Raw genomic sequence first — 23,753 nt, 5'->3', positions numbered from 1 at the left:
AGCCTAGAAGGGAAAGGTGCTATATTCCATCTTTTCTATATTTATATCCAGTTTCAAAATTGTATTTTCTGTGGAAACTTGTAACACACATAGAAATTTAATTTTAAGGAGTTCTAGTACATTTGATCTTCCAAACACACAATGATCATTGTGAGTTAGTCTGACTAAACCTGAAAATGACCTCTTCAGGGTTTCAAGTATCAGAGGGGTAGCCGTGTTAGTCTGGATATGTAAAAGAAGCAAAGAATCCTGTGGCACCTTATAGACTAACAGACGTTTTGGAGCATGAGCTTTCATGGGTGAATACCCACTTCTTCAGATGCATGTGGTGGAAATATCCAGGGGCAGGTATATATATGCTAGCAAGTAAGCTAGAGATAACAAGGTCAGTTCAATCAGGGAGGATGAGGCCCTGTTCTAGCAGTTGAGGTGTGAAAACCAAGAGAGGAGAAACTGGTTCTGTAGTTGGCAAGCCATTCACAGTCTTTGTTCAATCCTGAGCTGATGGTGTCAAATTTGCAGATGAACTGAAGCTCAGCAGTTTCTCTTTGAAGTCTGGTCCTGAAGTTTTTTTGCTGCAGGATGGCCACCTTAAGGTCTGCTATAGTGTGGCCAGGGAGGTTGAAGTGCTCTCCTACAGGTTTTTGTATATTGCCATTCCTAATGTCTGATTTGTGTCCATTTATCCTTTTCCTTAGAGACTGTCCAGTTTGTCCGATGTACATAGCAGAGGGGCATTGCTGGCATATGATGGCGTATATTACATTGGTGGATGTGCAGGTGAATGAACCAGTGATGGTGTGGCTGATCTGGTTAGGTCCTGTGATGGTGTCGCTGGTGTAGATATGTGGACAGAGTTGGCATCGAGGTTTGTTGCATGGATTGGTTCTTGAGCTAGAGTTATTATGGTGCGGTGTGCAGTTACTGGTGAGAATATGTTTCAGGTTGGCAGGTTGTCTGTGGCCAAGGACTTACCTGCCACCCAAGGCCTGTGAAAGTGTGGGATCATTGTCAAGGATGGGTTGTAGATCCTTGATGATGCGTTGGAGGGGTTTTAGCTTGGGGCTGTATGTGATGGCCAGTGGAGTCCTGTCAGTTTCTTTCTTGGGTTTGTCTTGCAGTAGGAGGCTTCTGGGTACACGTCTGGCTCTGTTGATCTGTTTCCTTATTTCCTCCTGCGGGTATTGTAGTTTTGAGAATGCTTGGTGGAGATTTTGTAGGTGTTGGTCTCTGTCTGAGGGGTTAGAGCAGATGCGGTTGTACCTCAGTGCTTGGCTGTAGACAATGGATCGTGTGATGTGTCCGGGATGGAAGCTGGAGGCATGAAGGTAGGCATAGCGGTCGGTAGGTTTTCGATATAGGGTGGTGTTAATGTGACCATCACTTATTTGCACCGTGGTGTCAAGAAAGTGGACCTCCCATGTAGATTGGTCCAGGCTGAGGCTGATGGTGGGGTGGAAGCTGTTGAAATCATAGTGGAATTTTTCCAGTCTCCTTCTCATGGGTCCAGATGATGAAGATGTCATCAATGTAGCGTAGGTAGAGAAGAGGCGTGAGTGGATGAGAGCTGAGGAAGCGTTGTTCCAGGTCGGCCATAAAGATATTGGCATATTGTGGGGCCATGCGGGTGCCCATAGCAGTGCCACTGATCTGGAGATATATATTGTCATCAAATTTGAAATAGTTGTGTGTAAGTATAAAGGCACAGAGCTCAGCAGCCAGTTGTGCTGTGGCATCATCAGGGATAGTGTTCCTGACAGCTTGTATTCCATCTGTGTGTTGGATGTTTGTGTAGAGAGCCTCTACATCCATGGTGGCTAGGATGGTGTTTTCTGGGAGGTGACCAATGCATTGTAGTTTCCTCAGGAAATCAGTGGTGTCACGGAGATAGCTGGGAGTGCTGGTGGCATAGGGTCTGAGTAGAGAGTCCATATATCCAGACAGTCCTTCAGTGAGAGTGCCAATGCTCGAGATGATGCGGCGTCCAGGATTTCCGGGTTTGTGGATCTTGGGTAGTAGATAGAATAACCCTGGTCGGGGTTCTAGGGGTATGTTGATTTTTTCTGGTGTTAGTGTAGGGAGTGTCCTGAGTAGATGCTGTAGTTTCTTAGTGTATTCCTCAGTGGGATCTGAGGGAAGTGGCCTGTAGAATTTGGTATTGGAGAGTTGTCTGGCTGCCTCCTTTTGGTAGTCAGACCTGTTCATTATGACAACGGCATCTCCTTTATCAGCCTCTTTGATGATAATGTCAGGGTGGTTTCTGAGGCTGTGGATGGCATTGCGTTCTGAACGACTTAGGTTGTGAGGCAAGCGATGTTGTTGTTCCACGATTTCTGCCTGTGTCCGAGATAGGACAGACTTTTCTTCTGGGCTGAGTGTGTAGTTGGATAGATTGACGATATTGCTGGGTGGGTTAGGGGTACCACGGTTGTGGCCCCATGTGGCAGGTAGGAGTTTAGACAGCTTACAGTCCTTTTTCCTTTGTAGAGAGGTGAAGTGAGTAATGTAGATCTCCTGTCTTATTTTAGTGAAGTCCGTTTGTATAGAAGTTTGGTTATTAATGAGAGTCTCCAGGTTGGAGAGCTCTTTTTTGATGTTTTCCTGTTTGCTGTATAGGATGCTGATCAGGTGGTTCCTCAGTTTTTTTGATAGAGTATGGCATAATCTCTCACTGTGGTCTGTGTAGTATGTAGATAGCAGTGGATTTTTTACCTTTAGTCCATTTTTGTATGATGTCCATCCATTTGCATTTGGAAAGGAAGATGATATCTGTCTGTATTTGTGCAAGTTTCTTCATGAGGTTGATGGATTTCCACTCCATACAGCTAAATGCAGTGCCTTGCATGGTGTCAAGTATCAGAAGAGTAGCCGTGTTAGTCTGGATCTGTAAAAGCAGCAAAGAATCCTGTGGCACAGGATTATATGTCAGTAGGGTACTGGCTGGAGGGACTTTAACTGTCCATTTCCTGGTTGAGCTTCTAAAGAGTGGAGCCCTTTTTTGAAATCTACTTTCAACCCTTATTTTCTGTCTGGGAATAATTCTAAGAAAGCATCATAGATGTAATTATTTCCATGATGATTTCCTTGCTTATATAATGCTTCCATAGAAGACTCTGATAACTCAGATTCCTCAGATACTGAACAGGGAAGGTAAAGATTGCGAAGTGAATTTATGGGGTGCCAAGCAGTGACTTCAGATGCTACTTTTCCTTAAAGCCATGATCCCTCCACTATAAAAATGGCCCAGTAAACAGAATTCCTGAATTAAGATACTCTTAGATTAAAATATTTCTTATTTCAAAGAAATGTATAGCACAGAAAAATGATAAAATACAAATGTAATTTTCAAAAGTTATTTAGAGAGGTTGTCCTATGTTTAGATGATGGATAAATACTATTTTGTTTATATAGTAGTGTAACAATAGCCCAGTAATTCCTAAAGATCGGGTATGTCAGTGCTGAGCACAAGAATTGATCTGTTCAAGTAACACTCTACAAACAATCCTAGATGTCCACCACAGAGTCCATAGAGCAGTCCTTTGAAATGTTGTGTAGGTGAAATATCACATCGCACTCTTAGTAGAAAATCAATATGAAGAAAGCCTTTTACTGTAAATCTTCCACTAGAAGTGGCTGTGTGTGTGTATGTGAGAGAGAGAGAGAGAGAGAGAGAGAGAGAGAGAGTAGCAGCACTGATCAAGGGGACCTTAATATCCCAGGTATCATAACCTGACTGTTCTTGTCAGTGCCTATTGTAGTAGCTAAGGATTGAATATACTTATTTTCATGCATCAGCAGTTCACTAAAATGAAAGTGAGGATGAAAAACAGAGAGGAGCTTCCAAAAGGGTGCACTGTTTGAAACATCTAGCAGACGCTTCTGAGAGAACTATGGGGATTATCAGTTTTGATGCTGCATGAAGGTAGAAGGGCTATAGGGGCCCAAGGACAGATGCAAGAGAGACAGAGGGACACAGAGATTCAAGATGGCCCATTTTGTCCTAGGCCTTGTACATTCTGGCTGCCGCCCTGGCAAGAATTCCCAGAGTAGACTTGTCTTAAAAGAGCAGTTGACATAGTGACAAGGCACTGAGCCAAATGAATTCAGTTAATGGTATCAGGGGATACTCAGAATTAAAATATTTTAGTCAAGAAAAACATGTTTGGAAGTTTCCCCCAGAGAACGAGAACAAAGAATTCCAGAAGAGGGCAATCTAACGTTGTCTGTTCTGGCAAGTAATCTGGCAAGTGATACCTTTCAGAAAAAGATCGATCGATATTGTGGTAAATTCAACAGAATTAATGCATAAATGGTAAGTGCAGACATCACTACAGGCATAATTTGGAGAGAGAAATGGGACTTTTTGCAGTCTCTGGTCACATTTAGTTCAAGGCAGGAATGTTTGATTATATTAAAAAATCAAAGACTCATAGAATTATAGAGATGGATAGGACCTACTTTCCATGGGTATCTAGTCCATCTCTGTACCATTATAGAATTGCTCAGTTATACATTTACCAATATTTTTTCCAATCTAGTTTTTAATGTATCTGTCATTGGGGCTTCCATCATTTCCCTATGAGAGGAAACTATTCCATTTTTAGGAATGTAACTATTACCCTCAGGATTTTTTTTCCCCTGATATTCATCTTCATCTATCCCTTAATGCTTCCAGCCCTGATCCAATTAGTTGGGATGTTCATTAACCATTTTTGTAGCACAAGAGAGACAGTAGACTATTGATATTGTTCCTCCTATCTAGAGCTGCGGGTTATAATAATTGGAGATATACCTATCTCCTAGAACTGGAAGGGACCTTGAAAGGTCATTAAGTCCAGCCCCCTGCCTTTACTAGCAGGACCAATTTTTGCCCTAGATCCCTAAGTGGCCCCCTCAAGGTTTGAGCTCACAATCGTGGGTTTAGCAGGCCAATGTTCAAACCACTGAGCTCTCCCTCCCCATTGAAAACTCTGCTGTCAATCAGTGAATACTCACATATTTTCAGCCTCCTTTGAGTGAAGTCTTTCAATTATGTCACATAATATTTTGAATTTTTGTGAAGTTTATCAGGCACTGAGACGAGAATGTCAAACTCAAACATATATAACCATCAGACTAATCGCAGCATAAATTCAGAATTGATCCATATTTAATACCTTCTGGAGCAATCAAATGTACAAATGGCTTACAACATGCCTGGAAACATGCTTGAATCAGTGTCTAGCAGCCCATTAAGAGGAAAAGCATACCAAAGACAACGATTCTTTAGTCAGAGACACCTGCCACAAGTCCTGAAACCTCAATACCAGGATTCAACAGTAAGACCTTCCTAGCTGACTTTTACTGCTGTGAGGAGGTACAGGGTGAAAAAACGGATGTCAAGATACTAAACCTATGGTATTTTCTGAGTCTGGCCTCATATACATAGTCCCTGTATAAGCCAATGCATTGAAAAACTAATACACTTTAATTTCTAAGAGACTAAAAGACAGTAACCATTTCCATCCATTACTGCCCTTGTACTCAGCCCCTGTGTGACTTATTTAGACACAAGATTGGGTGAGAATCTGAGCTAAATTAATTCAAATAGGAACTGAATTATGCCAGAATAGAATGAGGAATAAAGAGAGATAAGGTGACTAACAGAGCTGAAAGTAATCATCTTTATTACAAAACAATGAGCAACTTCAAAACAAAAAAGGTCTTGTTTGGAAGAACTCCTTATGAAGTCCGGGGTAAGGGGAGGTATTATATGCTTGCTTTATAGTCTTCTTAAGAAAAAACTTGGCGTCTGGGTAAAAAGCTCATAGGCAACTTCAGTGTTATTTTTTATGAATCAGTCTCCTATCATCTAAATTAGTTGCTTCACGCTTTCCTCTCCTGTTGGAGAATGGAACACTAAATATATTCTATACCTCCTCTTCAATGATTTATTTCTGAATAGCTCACCAGAAGCTTTCAGAAAATACCCTTCAGTGCTATAAAATAGGCTTAAGAATTATTTGACAAGAGACATCTCCATTCAAGGCAACAACTGCAGTAATGATCTCCCACTTTGAATTTGTTTTCACAGAATGGGTTTGTTTTGTAAACTAGATGACAGGTTCTTAAACATCAGGTAAACCTGAGGAATAAATTATTTTTTGGTAAAACTCAGGGAGGATGTTAAGTTTTTCAAACAAAATAAGTGGATTCATTTTATAATCATAGTCATAGAAACGTAGGACTGGAAGGGACTCATAGACTCATAGACTCTAGGACTGGAAGGGACCTCGAGAGGTCATCGAGTCCAGTCCCCTGCCCTCATGGTAGGACCAAATATTGTCTAGACCATCCCTAAAAGACATTTATCTAACCTACTCTTAAATATCTCCAGAGATGGAGATTCCACAACTTCCTTAGGCAATCTATTCCAGTGATTAACTACCCTGACAGTTAGGAACTTTTTCCTAATGTCCAACCTAAATCTCCCCTGCTGCAGTTTAAGCCCATTGCTTCTTGTTCTATCATTGGAGGCTAAGGTGAACAAGTTTTCTCCCTCCTCCTGATGACACCCTTTTAGATACCTGAAAACTGTTATCATGTCCCCTCTCAGTCTTCTCTTTTCCAAACTAAACAAACCCAGTTCCTTCAGCCTTCCTTCATAGGACATGTTCTCAAGACCTTTAATCATTCTTGTTGCTCTTCTCTGGACCCTCTCCAATTTCTCCACATCTTTCTTGAAATGCGATGCCCAGAACTGGACACAATACTCCAGCTGAGGCCTGACCAGCGCAGAGTAAAGCGGAAGAATGACTTCTCGTGTCTTGTTTACAACACACCTGTTAATGCATCCCAGAATCACGTTTGCTTTTTTTGCAACAGTATCACACTGTTGACTCATATTAAGCTTGTGGTCTACTATGACCCCTAGATCTCTTTCTGCCATACTCCTTCCTAGACAGTCTCTTCCCATTCTGTATGTGTGAAACTGATTGTTCCTTCCTAAGTGGAGCACTTTGCATTTATCTTTATTGAACTTCATCCTGTTTACCTCAGACCATTTCTCCAATTTGTCCAGATCATTTTGAATTTTGACCCTGTCCTCCAAAGCAGTTGCAATCCCTCCCAGTTTGGTATCGTCCGCAAACTTAATAAGCGTACTTTCTATGCCAACATGTAAATCGTTGATGAAGATATTGAACAGAACCGGTCCCAAAACAGACCCCTGCGGAACCCCACTCGTTATACCTTTCCAGCAGGATTGGGAGCCATTAACAACTACTCTCTGAATACAGTTATCCAGCCAATTATGCACCCACTTTATAGTAGCCCCATCTAAATTGTACTTTCCTAGTTTATCTATAAGAATATCATGCAAGACCGTATCAAATGTCTTACTAAAGTCTAGGTATATCACATCCACCGCTTCTCCCTTATCCACAAGGCTCGTTATCCTATCAAAGAACGCTATCAGATTAGTTTGACACGATTTGTTCTTTACAAATCCATGCTGGCTATTCCCTATCACCTCATCACCTTCCAAGTGTTTGCAGATGATTTCTTTAATTACCTGCTCCATTATCTTCCCTGGCACAGAAGTTAAACTAACTGGTCTGTAGTTTCCTGGGTTGTTTTTATTTCCCTTTTTATAGCTGGGCACTATATTTGCCCCCTTCCAGTCTTCTGGAATCTCCTCCATCTCCCATGATTTCCCAAAGATAATAGCTAGAGGCTCAGATACCTCTTCTATTAACTCCTTGAGTATTCTAGGATGCATTTCATCAGGCCCTGGTGACTTGCAGGCATCTAACTTTTCTAAGTGATTTTTTACTTGCTCTTTTTTTATTTCATCTTCTAAACCTACCCTCTTCCCATAAGCATTCACTCTATTAGACATTCCTTCAGACTTCTCAGTGAAGACCGAAACAAAGAAGTCATTAAGCATCTCTGCCATTTCCAAGTCTCCTGTTACTGTTTCCCCCTTCTTACTGAGCAGTGGGCCTACCCTGTCCTTGGTCTTCCTCTTGCTTCTAATGTATTGATAAAAAGTCTTCTTGTTTCCCTTTATTCCCATAGCTAGTTTGAGTTCATTTTGTGCCTTTGCCTTTCTAATCTTGCCTCTGCATTCCTGTGTTATTTGCCTATATTCATCCTTTGTTATCTGACCTAGTTTCCATTTTTTATATGATGCCTTTTTATTTTGTAGGTCACTCAAGATCTCATGGTTAAGCCAAGGTGGTCTTTTGCCACATTTTCTATCTTTCCTAACCATTGGAATAGCTTGCTTTGGGTCCTTAACAGCGTCCCTTTGAAAAACTGCCAACTCTCCTCAGTTGTTTTTCCCCTCAGTCTTGATTCCCATGGGACCTTACCTATCAGCTCTCTGAGCTTACCAAAATCCGCCTTCCTGAAATCCATTGTCTCTATTCTGCTGTACTCCCTTCTACCCTTCCTTAGAATTGCAAACTCCATGATTTCATGATCACTTTCACTCAAGCTTCCTTCTACTTTCAAATTTTCAACAAGTTCCTCCCTATTTGTTAAAATCAAGTCTAGAACAGCTTCCCCCCTAGTAGCTTTTTCAACTTTCTGAAAGAAAAAGTTGTCTGCAATGCAGTCCAGGAACTTTTTGGATAGTCTGTGCCCCGCAGTGTTATTTTCCCAACATATATCTGGATAGGTGAAGTCCCCCATCACCACCAAATCTTGGGCTTTGGATGATTTTGTTAGTTTTTTGAAAAAAGCCTCATCCACCTCTTCCACCTGATTAGGTGGCCTGTAGTAGACTCCCAGCACGATATCACCTGTGTTTTTTACCCCTTTTAGCCTAACCTAGAGACTCTCAACACTTCCGTCTCCTATGTCCATCTCCATCTCAGTCCAAGTGTGTACATTTTTAATATATAAGGCAACACCTCCTCCCTTTTTCCCCTGTCTATCCTTCCTGAGCAAACTATACCCATCCACACCAACATTCCAGTCATGTGTATTATCCCACCAAGTTTCAGTAATGCCAACAATGTCATAGTTGTATTTATTTATTAGCACTTCCAGTTCTTCCTGCTTATTACCCATACTTCTTGCATTTGTATATAGGCATCTAAGATACTGGTTTGATCTTGCCTCCCAGCTTTGCCCTGACCCTCCTTCCTCACTGCGATTATAGCCCATGCTCCCTCCTGTTTCCAACCCATCTCCCAGGTCTTGTTCCCCACTTACCTGTGGGGTTGCTCACCTGTCCCCATCGAACCTAGTTTAAAGCCCTCCTTACTAGGTTAGCCAGTCTGTGCGCAAATAAGGCCTTTCCCCTCTTCGAAAGGTGAACGCCATCTGTGCCTAGCAGTCCTTCCTCGAATAGCATCCCGTGGTAGAGGAAGCCATAGCCCTCCTGGCGACTCCATCTTCGCAGCCAGGCATTCACCTCCACGATGCATCTGTCTCTGCCCGGGCCCCTACCTTCAACAGGAAGAATCGAAGAGAATACCACCTGCGCTCCAAACTCCTTAACCCATACTCCCAGAGCCCTATAGTCACTCTTGATCTGCTCAGTGTCATACCTCGCAGTATCATTTGTGCCCACATGGATGAGTAGCATGGGGTAGTAGTCAGAAGGCCGGATAATCCTCGACAATGCCTCTGTAACATCTCGGATACGGGCCTCTGGCAGGCAGCATACCTCCCGGGATGAACGGTCAGGGCGACAGATGGGTGTCTCCGTCCCCCTCAGCAGAGAGTCTCCAACCACCACTACCCTACCTTTCTTATCAGTGGTGGCAGCAGACCTCCCAGCCTTAGGGGTATGAGCCTTCACCTCCTTAACTGCTGGGGGTGGTTCCTTCTCTCCTGTATCAAGAAGAGCATAAGTTATCTTTTACCAAAGCAGGAGGGTTTGCAGCAGGTGTGGAGCACTGCCTGCTGCTAGAAGTAACCAGCTGGCTGTGTCCACCCTGAGCCTCCTCCTCCACTGGTGTGTCAGATACACTCTGAGGCATCTCCTCCTCCACTGGTGTGTCGGTAGTCCTGTGAACTGGGACAGCTACATCAGCTGTCTCCACATGGATACTGTCCAAGAATTGCTCATGGATATGGATGTTCCTCAGCCTAGCCACCTCCTCCTGTAGCTCTCCCACCTGCTGCCTGAGAGATTCCACCAGTAGGCACCTTTCACATTGGATGCCACCCCCAGCCTGGATATCAGTAAGTGGAAATTGCAAATTACAGTCTTTGCAAGCCCACACCAGAAACTGGGTAAAAGCATCCATGCTTTGGTGCTTTGTCTGGCTACAGGCACAGGTGGAGGAGACAGAAGCAGTGCTGGCACAGGTGTTGCGGGTCCTCCTCACCATTGTAAGCCTCCCTCTGTCAAACTCTCTCAAATTCCTGTTTGCAGCTCCCTGTCCGCTCTGCTCTGCTGTAAACAGAAAGGTTTTGGATGTGGCTTGGTTTATAGGTTCAGGGGGACCAATGGGTCACGGATGAGACCGACAAGGGACCCCCGCTCCCTTCCTACTCCCCTTCCGAACTCCCTTGCAAAACTCCCTGTTAGCAGCTCGTGTTCTCTACGATTCTTTTTAATCAGTGCCACTTGCTATACCAGGGATAAAATAACTATTCAGTGAATTTTGGAAAAATATGTACAAATTTTCCCCAAAATTATAGGAATAGGAGTGATTTTCATTTTTTATTCTATGTGTGGTTTTGTAAAAATCCTTTAAAGCACAGTAATGTAAATGCCACTCTACAATAATATTTAAAGACAATAGCAATCATCTCAATCATTCCAATAGTTAAAATCATATTTAAGAGAATATTTGGATATTTGTGTATTCAGAACTCTCAGATTTATTCCCAAGAAATATCCTTCCAAAGGAATAATAAAAATAAATAACAAGACTATAACAGAGTTGGTCCTGGTTCAGTAAAGCATCCTTATTCAGGAAGAGTGCTTAAGCTCCATTGAAGTCAATTGGACTTAATCATGTGTTAAACTAAAGTAAGCATGTGCTTAAGTGCCTTCCCAAATAGGAATGGGCATAAACATATATTTAAGGTTTTTTTTCCTGAACTGGATCTTAATAATTAATGGAAATTAATAACAATTAGATGAACTTTTCTAACCACTATAGGAGTGATGTTCTGGAACAGCTTTCCAAGGGGAGCAAAAGACCTAAATGGCTTCAAGGCACAGCTTGATACATTTATGGATGGGATTGTATGATGCGACTGCCTATGATGGCATATGGCCCATTCATGACTGCTAGTAGCAAAAATCCTCAACTTCTGGAGATCGGACACTAGATGGGGAGGGCTCTGAGTTACTACAGAGAATTCTTTTCTAAGTGTCTGCCTGGTGGGTCTTGCCCACATGCTCAGGGTCTAACTGATGGCCATATTTGGGATCTGGAAAGAATTTTCCCCCAGGTCAGATTGGCAGAGTCCCTAGAGGTTTTTTGCCTTCCTCTGCAGCATGGGACATGGGTCACTCGCAGGTTTAAACTAGAGTAAATGGTGAATTTTCCGTAACTTCGAGTCTTCAAACCATGATATGAAGACTTCAGTAACTCAGCCAGACGTTAGGGATCTATTTCAAGGAGTTGGTGAGGTTCTGTGGCCTGCAATGTGGAGGAGATCAGACTAGATGATCACGATGGTCCCTTCTGACCTTAAAGTCTATGAGTGTAGTCATATAGCACTCTTCATCTCTAGATCACATTTGAAATGAAACAGCAGGACAAGTATATCCCACCACACTGGAGGAATATATTTGGCTACAGTTCCAAGTGGTGTAAAGTGGCTAAAATCAGTGGAGCTATGGCAATTCACACCAGCTGAAGATCTGACCCTTTAGCCACATGTTATTGATACAATAATTATCGGGAAATGGTCAGCACTGTTTTCATTTAAGTGGTTAAAGTAAATGCACCATTGTGAAGACAGCAAGTCAACACACTGCAAGGTATGTATCCACAGACTTTAAAATGTATTCATTTATATTGTGGCAAGCAAGGCCATTTTGCTATCTTCCAAGTCAGAAGGGCTAGATGATATTTTTTTTAAAAGAAGCTAGTGACACAAGTGCTGAAGAATGCAGCAAAATCTTAGAAAAAATTTCAGTTAAAATTCATGGATTTTTCTGATGCTGCAGATTTCTCTTCTTTCAGCCAACTACTATGATTTGTATATAAAAATAAGCTTTCTTTTTTTTATAATCAACCCATTAAAGGCAATTTTAAGGCTGCTGCAACATGCTGAAATTTGGTAAACACAAACTGCTCCATAATGGAATCATATCCGGAACATATTAAATGAGCATAAGAAAAATGAGAGATGTTTATCTCTGCTTTATTACTGTAAAGCAAATGTTTTTTTTTAATGGGGGAGGAGTAAATCAAATTATTCCAGTCAACCTGAACAATCCATTTATACTACCTAGTTAGAAAGATTTGTTTTCTGTTGCCTATTAAATTCTTTCATCTTTATGTAATGTACATCAACATTGACACCCAGTGGCCAGACAGATTTATCTCATAATATTATCTTATAATATCTTAGATTGTCTCATATCAAATAGGAACCTAAATTCAGTCTAATACAGGAGGCTGGGCAGTGGGGAACGGGGTGCGGAAAGAGTGAGAGACAGTGCATTATCCACCTAAAGTACAGTTGCTACTAAATACGGAGATTTTTGAAGACACAATTGCAATTAGGCAGATAACTGCTTTTGAATTTTAACTAGAGTTAGCCCCCTTTGAAAATCTCCTCCTTATATAGTTTCCTTATCTAATTGCAGTAATTAATTCTAATGAAAATTCTTGTCTTGTAAATACATTGATATATTTTCTGCAGAAAGATGTTCACAGAATTCCTACCTGAACTATCAAAAGACTGCTAACCCTCATTACAGCAGCATAAGCACAAAGTGTATTTATTTCCTGGGCACTATTTCAAACAATGACCACATTAGCATGTATAGGACCACATTTAATATGAGTGATGTTCCCTTACTGCTATTTTTGTTCACTAACAACATCATTGAATGAAATATGTAGATGGCTTTGTATACTAAGGCTAGGGAAATGGTTGGGTGAAGAGAGATCTTCCTAAATAACAAGGAAAGGAAGGTAGCAGTATTTTGGAATTATGGAGTACAGGGTGGGCATCAGGTAGAGCAGAGAGAAGAAGATTGTAGAAATATCATTGTGAGATAGTTGGACTGTGGCGAGGTTGTGGTAGCAGGGATGGAGAAATAGAGATAGATTTGGGTACATTTTGTAGAAGTTTTGGACAATTAGCAGTACCAGGGAGCTGAAAACTAAATCTTTCCAGAGTGGAAGCATCAGTGGGAAATCAAGGGTGGCCAACTTGTGGCTCCAGAGCCACATGTGGCTCTTCAGAAGTTAATATGTGGCTCCTTGTATAGGCACCAACTCCGGGGTTGGAGCTACAGGCGCCAATTTTCCAATGTGCTGGGGGGTGCTCACTGCTCAACCCCTGGCTCTGCCACAGGCCTTGTCCCCACTCCACCCCTTCCCACCCACTCCCCTGAGCCTGCAGTGCCCTCACTCCACCCCCCTGGAGCCTCCCGCATGTCAGGAAACAGCTGATCAAGAGGTGTGGGGAGGGAGAGGGAGGCACTGATCAGCAAGGCTGCCGGTGGGCAGGAGGTGCTGGGAGTAGGGCAGGGGAGGGAGCTTATGGGAGGCTGCTGATGTATTACTGTGTCTCTTTGGCAATGTACGTAGGTAAATTCTGGCTCCTTCTCAGGCTCAGGTTGGTCACCTCTGGTCTAAATAATTGCAGAAGTCCATCATTGTTCCTGCCTCCTTGCCCACTTGATAATAGATCCTAGACCGGGCTCAACAGGCGACTCTCTGCCTCATCCTCAACTATGCACTTGCTTGGCCTGGTTTCTTCCTCAAGAACAAGAAGTAGGATGGAGTGGTCTTGTAGACTCTAAAGTTTTACATTGTTTTATTTTTGAATGCAGTTATTTTTTACATTTATTTTGTTTTTAGCAGTGCAAATATTTGTAATAAAAAAATAAATATAGTGAGCATGGTACACTTTGTACACTATTTTATAATTGAAATCAATATATTTGGAAATTAGAAAACATCCAAAAATGTTGTCCATCTTTAGCTGAGGGTTTCATTGCAGTACAGTACATTAAATTAATTGCTTTTGAAAGATTAATTTTATGTGGCTGTGCACGTTAGTTGGGGTATATCTTTCAGAAATGAAAACTCAAATGCATACTTTTACTGCTTAGATGACTTGTGATCATCTCTTTCCCAGTGCAGCCAGGAGCCACTTGCCCCAAAATGCAGAACCCTCAATAAACATCTGACAGTTTATTGCTGAAAGCTTAAGCCTCTGGATCAGATATTTAGAGCCCTGCTTGGATACAAATTTATACCCATGGATGTGGATATCCACGGATATGAACTGGCATCTGCAGAACCTCAGGACTCTCCTGGGAATGGCAGCAGCAAAAGGAGCAGAACAAGGGGCCCCTGTTCCCAGGAGCCAGCATCCCACACCAGCAGCTCCTCCGGCACTGCTGTACCACCCCCAGCCCTGCCCACTGGGGTGGACACCAGGTTCACCGGTAGCTGTCCCTGGTCATGCTCTTGTATTCAAGCAGCGCATGCGCCACCAGTCAGGAGACAAGACAGCTGCATGGAAGGGACTAGGGCAGCGCTGGGGGTGGTATAGTCGTGCTGAAGGTGCTGGCTCCTGGAAGCAGCAGCCCCATGTTCTACTCTTTTCACTGCTTTGGTTCCTGAGAGAGCCCTGCAGTTCTACAGATACGAATTTATATCTGCAGCTATCCGAATTCATAGGTATAAATTTGTATCCATTCAGAGCTCTGCAGATATTACTCTCTTCCCCCATCTCCACCCCTCCTCCACAGCTAGTGGCAGATTAGTCACTGGGTTTATGGAGCCATGGCCCCAGCCAACTGGGGGGCCCTGAAGCCCAGGGTGAGCAGGGAAAGATGATCCCATACCCTGACCCTGCTCCCAGGCAGCAGTGCCAGGCAGGTGGGAGTGGGGCAGCAATGGGGGAAGCACTTCATGCCCCCAACCTCGTACCCCAGTGTCTGCGCTGGGCATGGAAGCAAGGGAAACCCCCATGATCCCAGACCCATTCCCTGGCAGCTGGGGAAGCCCCAGTCCCAGCCGGGGGACAACAGGTAGAAGCTTCCAGCACCCCCAACCCCAGCAGAAGCCGAGGGGCAGCAAGAGAAGCCTCCAGCACTCCCTCGACCCATCCCTGGCAGAAGCTGAGCAGCATTGGGATAAGCTCCCAGCACTCCCAACTCCATCCCCATCAGAAGTGTGGGGGGGGGAGGGGCGAAGAGGTGATAGGGGAAGCCCCTGCCCAAAGACCCCCACTGCACCCTGGGACTGAAGAAGCTCACACTATCTGCTGCGACCTCACGGCTGGGGAGCTCTCACTCCCCACTGTGGCCTAGGGCTGTGGCAGGGGGACAGAGCTTCTCTGGTCTGGGAGCTACAGTAGGGGGCCACTATGGGGGGACCCCATGTGGAACAGGGGCAGGGCTCCAGAAAGGGGTGGAGCCATAGGCAAGGTACACATGTGGGGGGGTAATGGGGGCAGGGCCACAGGTGGAAAGGGTGGGCAGGTGCTCTGGCTCCAGAAACCTTAATCCACTTCTGTCCACAGCCATGGATAGCCCTCACCCAGTAAAAGTGGTGGAGTCATATTTGGAAAGAGTAAGATAGAATATGGGGACCTTAAACAGGTAATATGCATTCCCTGCATAGTGTATTTGTGCGTTGATGCACAGGATCCTATACCCTATTGTTCAGCAAGTTGGGAGGACAAAATATGTTAGGAGCAGAGGTGGGAATGGTGGTTCTACAAATATTGAATCTCTAATATTAGCTCCGAGTAGCAATTAAAATGTAAAGAGATAATTACTTAATTAAGATGACTTGAACAAAAGTTCTTGTCAATAATTACAACAGTGTCAAGTGAAATAGTTGTCCTTTCAGGGCAAAACGGGCATTTTCAAATCCTGCTACTGGGAATCTCAAGAAGCAGCAGAAAAGAAAAATAGTGGAAGGAAATCTATGTGCAATAGTAGCTTCTTTGCAGAAAGCTGTTTGTGAGTGAGAGGAAACCAGCCCCTTTCTCTCTGGCTTTGGGATGAGTCATAGAATTATACAAATTAAAAATAGGGGAAAAGTTAACTTAGCTCAACTATTTTATCTCATCTTTCTCCCAATGCAGGATAATTCCCTAATTACAAATTTATCAGTGCTTTGTCCTATCTAATTTTAAATACTCTGAGTCCTGGAGCTTTTATTACTTCTCTTCTGAGCCTAAACACTCTCGCTTTCTGGACATTTTCCAGACAATCACTCTAGTTTTCCCCTTTCTTAATTTAAATATATTTAATGTATTCAATTTCAATGCATACAATACTGTAAATAAGCTTTGTCCTTGAGGTACTGAGTTAGCTCAGATTTCTTCTATTTTGATTGCTTAGGCAGACCGAGGAGGTAAAGAAGATCTTAGCATAACTGAGATATTACAGGACAGTCAAATGACTGTCATCCAATGGGAGAAGACTCACATAACTAAGGTGGAATTTAAATTCTCCTTGAAGTTCTTTGACACAAACATCACAGGAAAGCAACAAACTAGGAAGAATAGGAGGCTGCGTATTTGGAATGCACTGACAAACTAGGAAAGGAAGATGGTCTTTTGGCTGATCAGAGAGTGATATCCTGAAAGTGGGTAAGTTTTAGACAAGGAAGACTGAAAACTGGAGAAGCAAATGAGAGTTTGCTGTAAGAAATGCGGTACTGTAGTGGGGGCAAAAAAGCAGCGCTAATCTATAGCAGAGCTTGTTGAAAAAAACCGAAAAAGTGGTTTCACAAAACAAATTGAAATTTTAATTGTGTGTGACTTACAAGGCTCTAAATGGACGCATTTTCTTGATTTTTCATTATTTTGAACATTTTTATCAGCACCTTTACTGAAATAATTTTGAAGTCTTTTCAATATCCTTGCTGATAGCCGAGGAAAAGTAAAACTCAATGCGTTTTCCACCTTTAGAACCTTTCTGCTTTATCTTCCCTTTTTCAGCCATTAAGCGACAGCTGATCCTTGTATCGATAGTACAGCAAGTGGGGAAATGTAGCATGCTGCAGGAAATGTCAGTTCTGTCTTATGTGTGACCTAGAATGCTGAGGCATGTATATGATATCTGACTAGCTCTGCTGACCTCTCTTCACATTAAATTGAAAAATCAGAGATGCAGTGAAATACACATTTAAGATTTCATAATTTTATTTCCATTAACTTCAGCATAAAAAGAGAACCACAAAAAAAAAAGTCAAAATGTTTGAGCTGATGAGGACAAAGTTAACAATGTTACCAATATTGAAGTGGTTCACTTACTGTAACTATGGACAGATGTGATCCTAGGAAAAGTGACATGTGGCAACATGGTGACTGTGCTGGAACATAGAGAAAAGAATGTCACTTTTATTATAAAACAGGTTGTGTTTATGAATGTGTATGTGTATATATTTGCCTAGCTACCTAAACCATAGGGTAAGGTTCTACACTACTGCTGATTACTGGAATATATATTTGGATAGATGGGCATGACGTTAAACTTTCAGTGAGCTTTGCATATCATGCACATCAGATGCATTTCTTAAACTCATGAAACCCATCTGAGAACACTTCAACACTTGGCCAATAGGATGTGCCATAACTGATCCTGCTGTAAGCTGCATTAACTCTGAAAAATAATAAATGATTTCTGTGGATGTTCAAGGAGAATTTTTGTCCTAGCTCTGTCAGGCAAGTTGTAAGGTAATTGCAGAGTTATTCTAATTAAGTCTTCAGTCACTGTTTTAGCTTCCTATCTGAAAGAGGCTCTCATAGAATAGACTATAAATCTTGTAGCTATGCTGATTTTACTATGAACAGGTTAGCCAGATGCAAGGAAATATGTGTAGAATAGATTCCCAAAATAGTAAATGAGTGTACTGAATGCTTCAAATGACACATTCGTGGATTACCTGCTTAACATGAATACAGTAACCCATACATTCTTCAGTAATGGAGAAAATGTTATTCCTAACAATTAATCATGTGTCTTGGAGATCTAATGAGCCCTCAGGAAAAAGACATTTCAGTTAGACAGCATAAGCTGCATGACTAAAAAATGCTTAGAGTTAGTTAGTTATTATGTTTTAAGCCAAATGAAGTGTCATTAACATTACTCATTAACATGTTCCTGCAGTAGGAGAGAAATGAGCTTACCTGCATTAAGAACTTATTGTAAAAAGTAAAGTGAAAAAAACCACGCATTTATGTTAAGATAATGTAAATTAGGGTTGAGAGGAACTAGAACTATTAAAAGATCAGGTTATATATTCCTCTTCATAAAAAGTGTCTGCATTAAAACAATATTTTCGATACAAATCACTAGAGAAATAAAAATAAACATTTGAATGCAAACTGAGTTCTTAATGTTCCAAATACACTAGTAAGTTCAGGAGGTATATTCAAAACAAAACAGCTAGAATTGTTGAAGGAGATGTGGTAAGTAGGTGCCAAGCAGAGAATGTCCAAGGAAGGAAATGGAAATGCATCTGTCAAATAAGGAACAAAAGAAGAAGCTTGTTATAGCCTTCCTATTAGTTAATCCAAACTAAAGTTCAGTACTTTTCAAAAACTGAGTTAACTGATGATCATACAACACTTAGAATGCATAATTATACACACAGAGAGAAATATACCATATATTTTATACTTCAATTACAAATAATGACTTCAGCCCACATTTATGACACTAAAAAACATTGCACAAAGTTCTGTCCTGCACTTATACATATACACACTGTATATAGTGTGTATATATATATATATAAAAATAGCTTAAGTCCTTTATTTTGTTCATATACCTCAAAATATGGCTGCCTTTATATCATTGAAAATTTGCCAAATGAAATAACACCATGTATAAAATATGAATTAGATTTTGTTTAATACCAGTGTACTCATTGTTGGTTAGAGTTCATACGGTTTGCAGACTTGGATTGATTTTTTTTTTGAGTGCCACTGGGTTATATATATAAATTAGGGCTGTCAAGCCATTAAAAAAAATAATTGCAATTAATCACACAATTAATTACACTGTTAAACAATAATAGAATACCATTTATATATTTTTGGATGTTTTCTACATTTTCAAATATATTGACTTCAATTACAATACAGAATACAAAGTGTACTGTGCTCACTTTATATTTATTTTTATTACAGATATTTGCACTGTAAAAAACAAAAGAGTATATTTCAGTTCACCTAACACAAGTGCTGTAGTGCAATCTTTTTATAATGAAAGTTGAACTTACAAATGTAGGCATGTACAAAAACTAACTGCATTCAAAAATAAAACAATATAAAACTTTAGAGCCTACCAGTCCACTCAGTCCTACTTCAGCCAATCACTCAGACAAACAAGTTTGGTTACAATTTGCAAGAAATAATGCTGCCTACATCTTGTTTAAAATGTCACCTGAAAGTGAGAACAGGCATGGCGTTGTTGTATCGCAAGATATTTATGTGCCAGATGCGCTAAAGGTTCATATGTCCCTTCATGCTTCAACCACCATTCCAGAATGCATGCATCCGTGCCGATGATGAGTTCTGGTCAATAATGATCCAAAACAGAGCGGACCAACGCATGTTCATTTTCATCTTCTGAGCCAGATGCTACAAGCAGAAGGTTGATTTTCTTTTTTGGTGATTCAGGTTCTGTAGTTTCTGCATTAGAATGTTGCTCATTTAAGACTTCTGAAAGGATGCCCCACACCTCGTCACTCAGATTTTTTGAAGGCGCTTCAAATTCTTAAACCATGGGTCGAGTGCTGTAGCTATCCTTAGAAATCTCACATTGGTGCCTTCTTTAGGTTTGGTCAAATCTGCTGTGAAAGTGTTCTTAAAACAAATATGTTCTGGATCATCATCAGAGATTGCTATAACATGAAATATATGGCAGAATGAGGGTAAAACAGAACAAGAGACATACAATTCTCTCCCAAGGAGTTCAGTCACAAATTTAATGCATTTTTTTTTAAATGAGCCTCATCAGTATGGAAGCATGTCCTCCGGAATGGTGGCCGAAGCATGAAGGGGAATATGAACATTTAGCATATCTGGCACGTAAATACCTTGCAATGCGGGCTACAAAAGTGCCAAGCAAATGCCTGTTCTCACTTTCAGGTGACAGTGTAAATAAGAAGTAGTAAGCATTATCACCTGTAAATGTAAACAAACTTGTTTGTCTTAGTAATTGACTGAACAAGAAGTAGGACTAAGTAGACTTGTAGGGTCTAAAGTTTTACATTGTTTTGTTCTTGAGTGCAATTATGTAACCAAACAAAAAAAAAATCTACATTTGTAACTTGCACTTTCATGATAAAGAGATTGCACTACAGTAGTGTATGAGGTGAACTGAAAAATATTTCGTTTATTATTTTAGTGTAAATATTTGTAATAAAAATATTATAAAGTGATTACTGTACACTATTTTCTGTATTGTAATAGAAATCGATATTTGAAAATGTAGGAAAATCTAAAAATATTCAGTACATTTCACTATGTATTCTATTGTTTAATAGTGCGATTAATCACAGTTAATTTTTTTGAATTAATCACGTGAGTTAGCTGCAATTAATCGACAACACTAATATCAATTCAAGCTGGAAGGAAATTGATAATTTCATTTTAGTAGTTTTTAAGTCATGCACTTAAGTTAAATGTCTCAGGTTTGTTGATAGCTCCATGTTCTAAGCCACTGGCAAGTTGAATCTCTTGCTGAGATTAAATAAAAATCAAATAATTACCACTCTGTGTATCTTGCTCCTTGTGTTCTTTTTAAATCTGCTTCTCTGTCCAGAAATAAAGCTTCTCCCAATCCACACTTAAATAAATCCTCACCTTTCTATACCCCTTACCTCACCCCATTCCTCTTAAATTTAAAATATCTTAACATTCTTCCTTCCCTTCCACTGTCTGTGAAAGGCAGGACAGCTAGGATGCAGAAAAAGATGTTTGTTCATACTTCTGCAATTCTGCTGCAGTCCGCCCTTCCCCCTTCTTGTTTTAGGAAATACTCCCTGATGATCTTATCCTGTTAATTCATGTCCCTCTAGATGTCATGCAAGATCTTCCATCAAAATGCAACCCATTCTTTAGTTGTCATTCCCCACCCCATCAGTTATTTCAGGATTCTGATACAGGACCACTAGGAAAAATAATGCAACATTGACAATCTTCAGAAAGATCTCTCCCGTTCACTGGAATTATTAATAATTGAATTATTTTGGGGAAGTTCTATAGCCTGTGTTTTTCACTAGATGTTTGCCGCAGTCCTTAGAATCTATTTCAGAATTTCTTAGATCGTTACCAAAAAATATAGTAAAAATAACACTGGGTTAATATTGCCATGAGGAGCACTAACATCTGATGCCATGCACCACGAATGGTGTGGATTAGTTACATACATCAGAGAAACTCTCTCTGTTCCATTTCTGCTACTTACTGACATAGGGAAGAGATACTGATCACCTCATAGCTTGCATTTCTACTCCCAGTCCCCCCCCACCGACTCCCCACAGGGTGAGTTACTATCAGATTCTGCACCTTATTTTTTTCTTCAACAGGGTGTTGTTTTGGCAGTAAGTCAGTGGGCACAAATGCTATGATGCTCAGTGCCTGTGTGTATAATGCCTGTTAGGTCTTTTGTTGTTTCTTACAACATATTTTAGATTCTTTCACAGTTGGGTGGTTTTGTTCAGCAGTATCTACTGTAGTTTCTTAATTAGACAACTAACATTGACAGCAAGCTGTTCTTCAAAAGTATGTATTTAACTGCATACGTGATCCAGTGCTGTTGAATATAACAACCACATCAATGGTAAGAAAAGAAAATCCACAGCATGATACAGCCATGGAATCCCACAACACACAGGTTCAAATGACCCTTTCCTGGCCAAAAATTCATATTTTTGTTATGAAAATTCTAGACCGACAGCTTTAGAGACTAATTTCTGCATGGAAGGTTGCCTTCCACTGTCCTCAGAATGTGTGTCAACTCTGACCTTCAGGGACTATCACTAGTAGTGAGAAGGTGGTACTGTTTTCCTGATTAGGAAGTTCTTGACTTTTCTTACTAGTTAGTCCAGCATGGTGACAATCAGTACCTGTATACAATATATACAGAGCTGTATACTGTATGGTATGTATAACTGCTGTGAAAGCTGCAGAACATCCAGTACTTGAGTACTGCAAATTTATTATGGGGAGTTGTAAAATGGGTCCACAGCACAGTTGAAAAAGCTACATTTTTTTTCTTGTATGCCAGTTTCCCACACATGTTCCATTTTAGATTGGGGAAAACAACCAGAACACAGTAAAACCTCCATAAGAGAGCATGGTGCACATGTGTATCTCTTCCATTACAGAGTACAGCAACTGAGAACAAAACAGCTGCTAAACTCTGCTAGTAAAAAGAGTTATCAATGTAGAGGTGCAGTACATATAGGACACAGGCATGACAGTTACATAGCTAGTCACTCAGGCTTTCCATGCTTTCAAAAACTATGTTGGCTTTATTAAGTCATTCAAACTTTTTTGAACTAGCAGTAATATTTTATTTTTAAAAGTAAACTATCTTTCTCAAGTAAGCCCAATTTACATAGTAATGCAAAACAGAGTCCTGCAGAATGGCTGCAGTCTACCCTTCAACCCACAGTGTCTTTCCCTAGTTTACATTTGTTTTACTCTATATTTGTTTTAACATTATGGCTATAAAAAAAGGCTTTTTGCTCAATCCATTACTGAATTATTCTGGCAAACAAAAATGTAGATGAAGCTATATCAGATCATAAGAAACTCATATTTATCATGTTGACTAATTTTCAAAACATTCAGCTATAACAAAATGAAGTACCATCAATCATTGCCTGGTGTATAAATCTTCCTAGAAACATACTCTATCTAATTTCAAATGAAACCTGGCTAATTTCTCTTTCCTACCACTTGAATGCTCTTATTGCCATGACAACTAACAAGAGCTCTAACTTTAGGTCAAGGTTGATTGAGCAAAGACACAGTTTCTCAACCAGCTGATGTGCTTCCAAACAGACATTAAGTGGAGGTTTTCTTTCTTGTTAATGATGCATGCATTCATTACCCAATATTTAGTGATATTAGTGAATGAAAGAATACAGTGCAATCGATTAAAGGTGCATCAAAATGAGTAATTGTTATTGTAGATCTTTAGTTTTAGTTTTTTGCTATAATGAATTAATGAACGAGATTCACTTCTGCCAAAGTAAATCCTGCCCAGGACGCCTTAGTCTTATTTAGGGCAACAGATGATGAAAAGATTCAGAATATTACCAATGCAGCCTCCAGCAGTGGGGCTGCAATGAAACTCCCAATAGACAGTAGGGTGCTCTAACAAGTTGTGTTCACCACCACTGGCTTGGGCCTGTACCCAAAGTCAGTTACCTCAGGCTTTCCTTCAGCTAGCTGAAGGAGGGGGAGACTGCTACCCACCACTTGGGTGGCAGGAGGACACAGGCCCTCCCACTCCACTGCGTCCTGGCCCAGGGCCTTAAGGGTGGTGGAGAGGTCTAACACCACATCAGCAGGGATCCAAGCTCCAACACGCTAACTCATCCTCTGCCAGCATTGCAGCCAAACGG

Source organism: Gopherus evgoodei, chromosome 8, assembly GCF_007399415.2.
Source record: "Gopherus evgoodei ecotype Sinaloan lineage chromosome 8, rGopEvg1_v1.p, whole genome shotgun sequence".
NCBI classification, from domain to species: domain Eukaryota; kingdom Metazoa; phylum Chordata; order Testudines; family Testudinidae; genus Gopherus; species Gopherus evgoodei.
Note: the sequence above shows the minus strand (reverse complement) of the source record.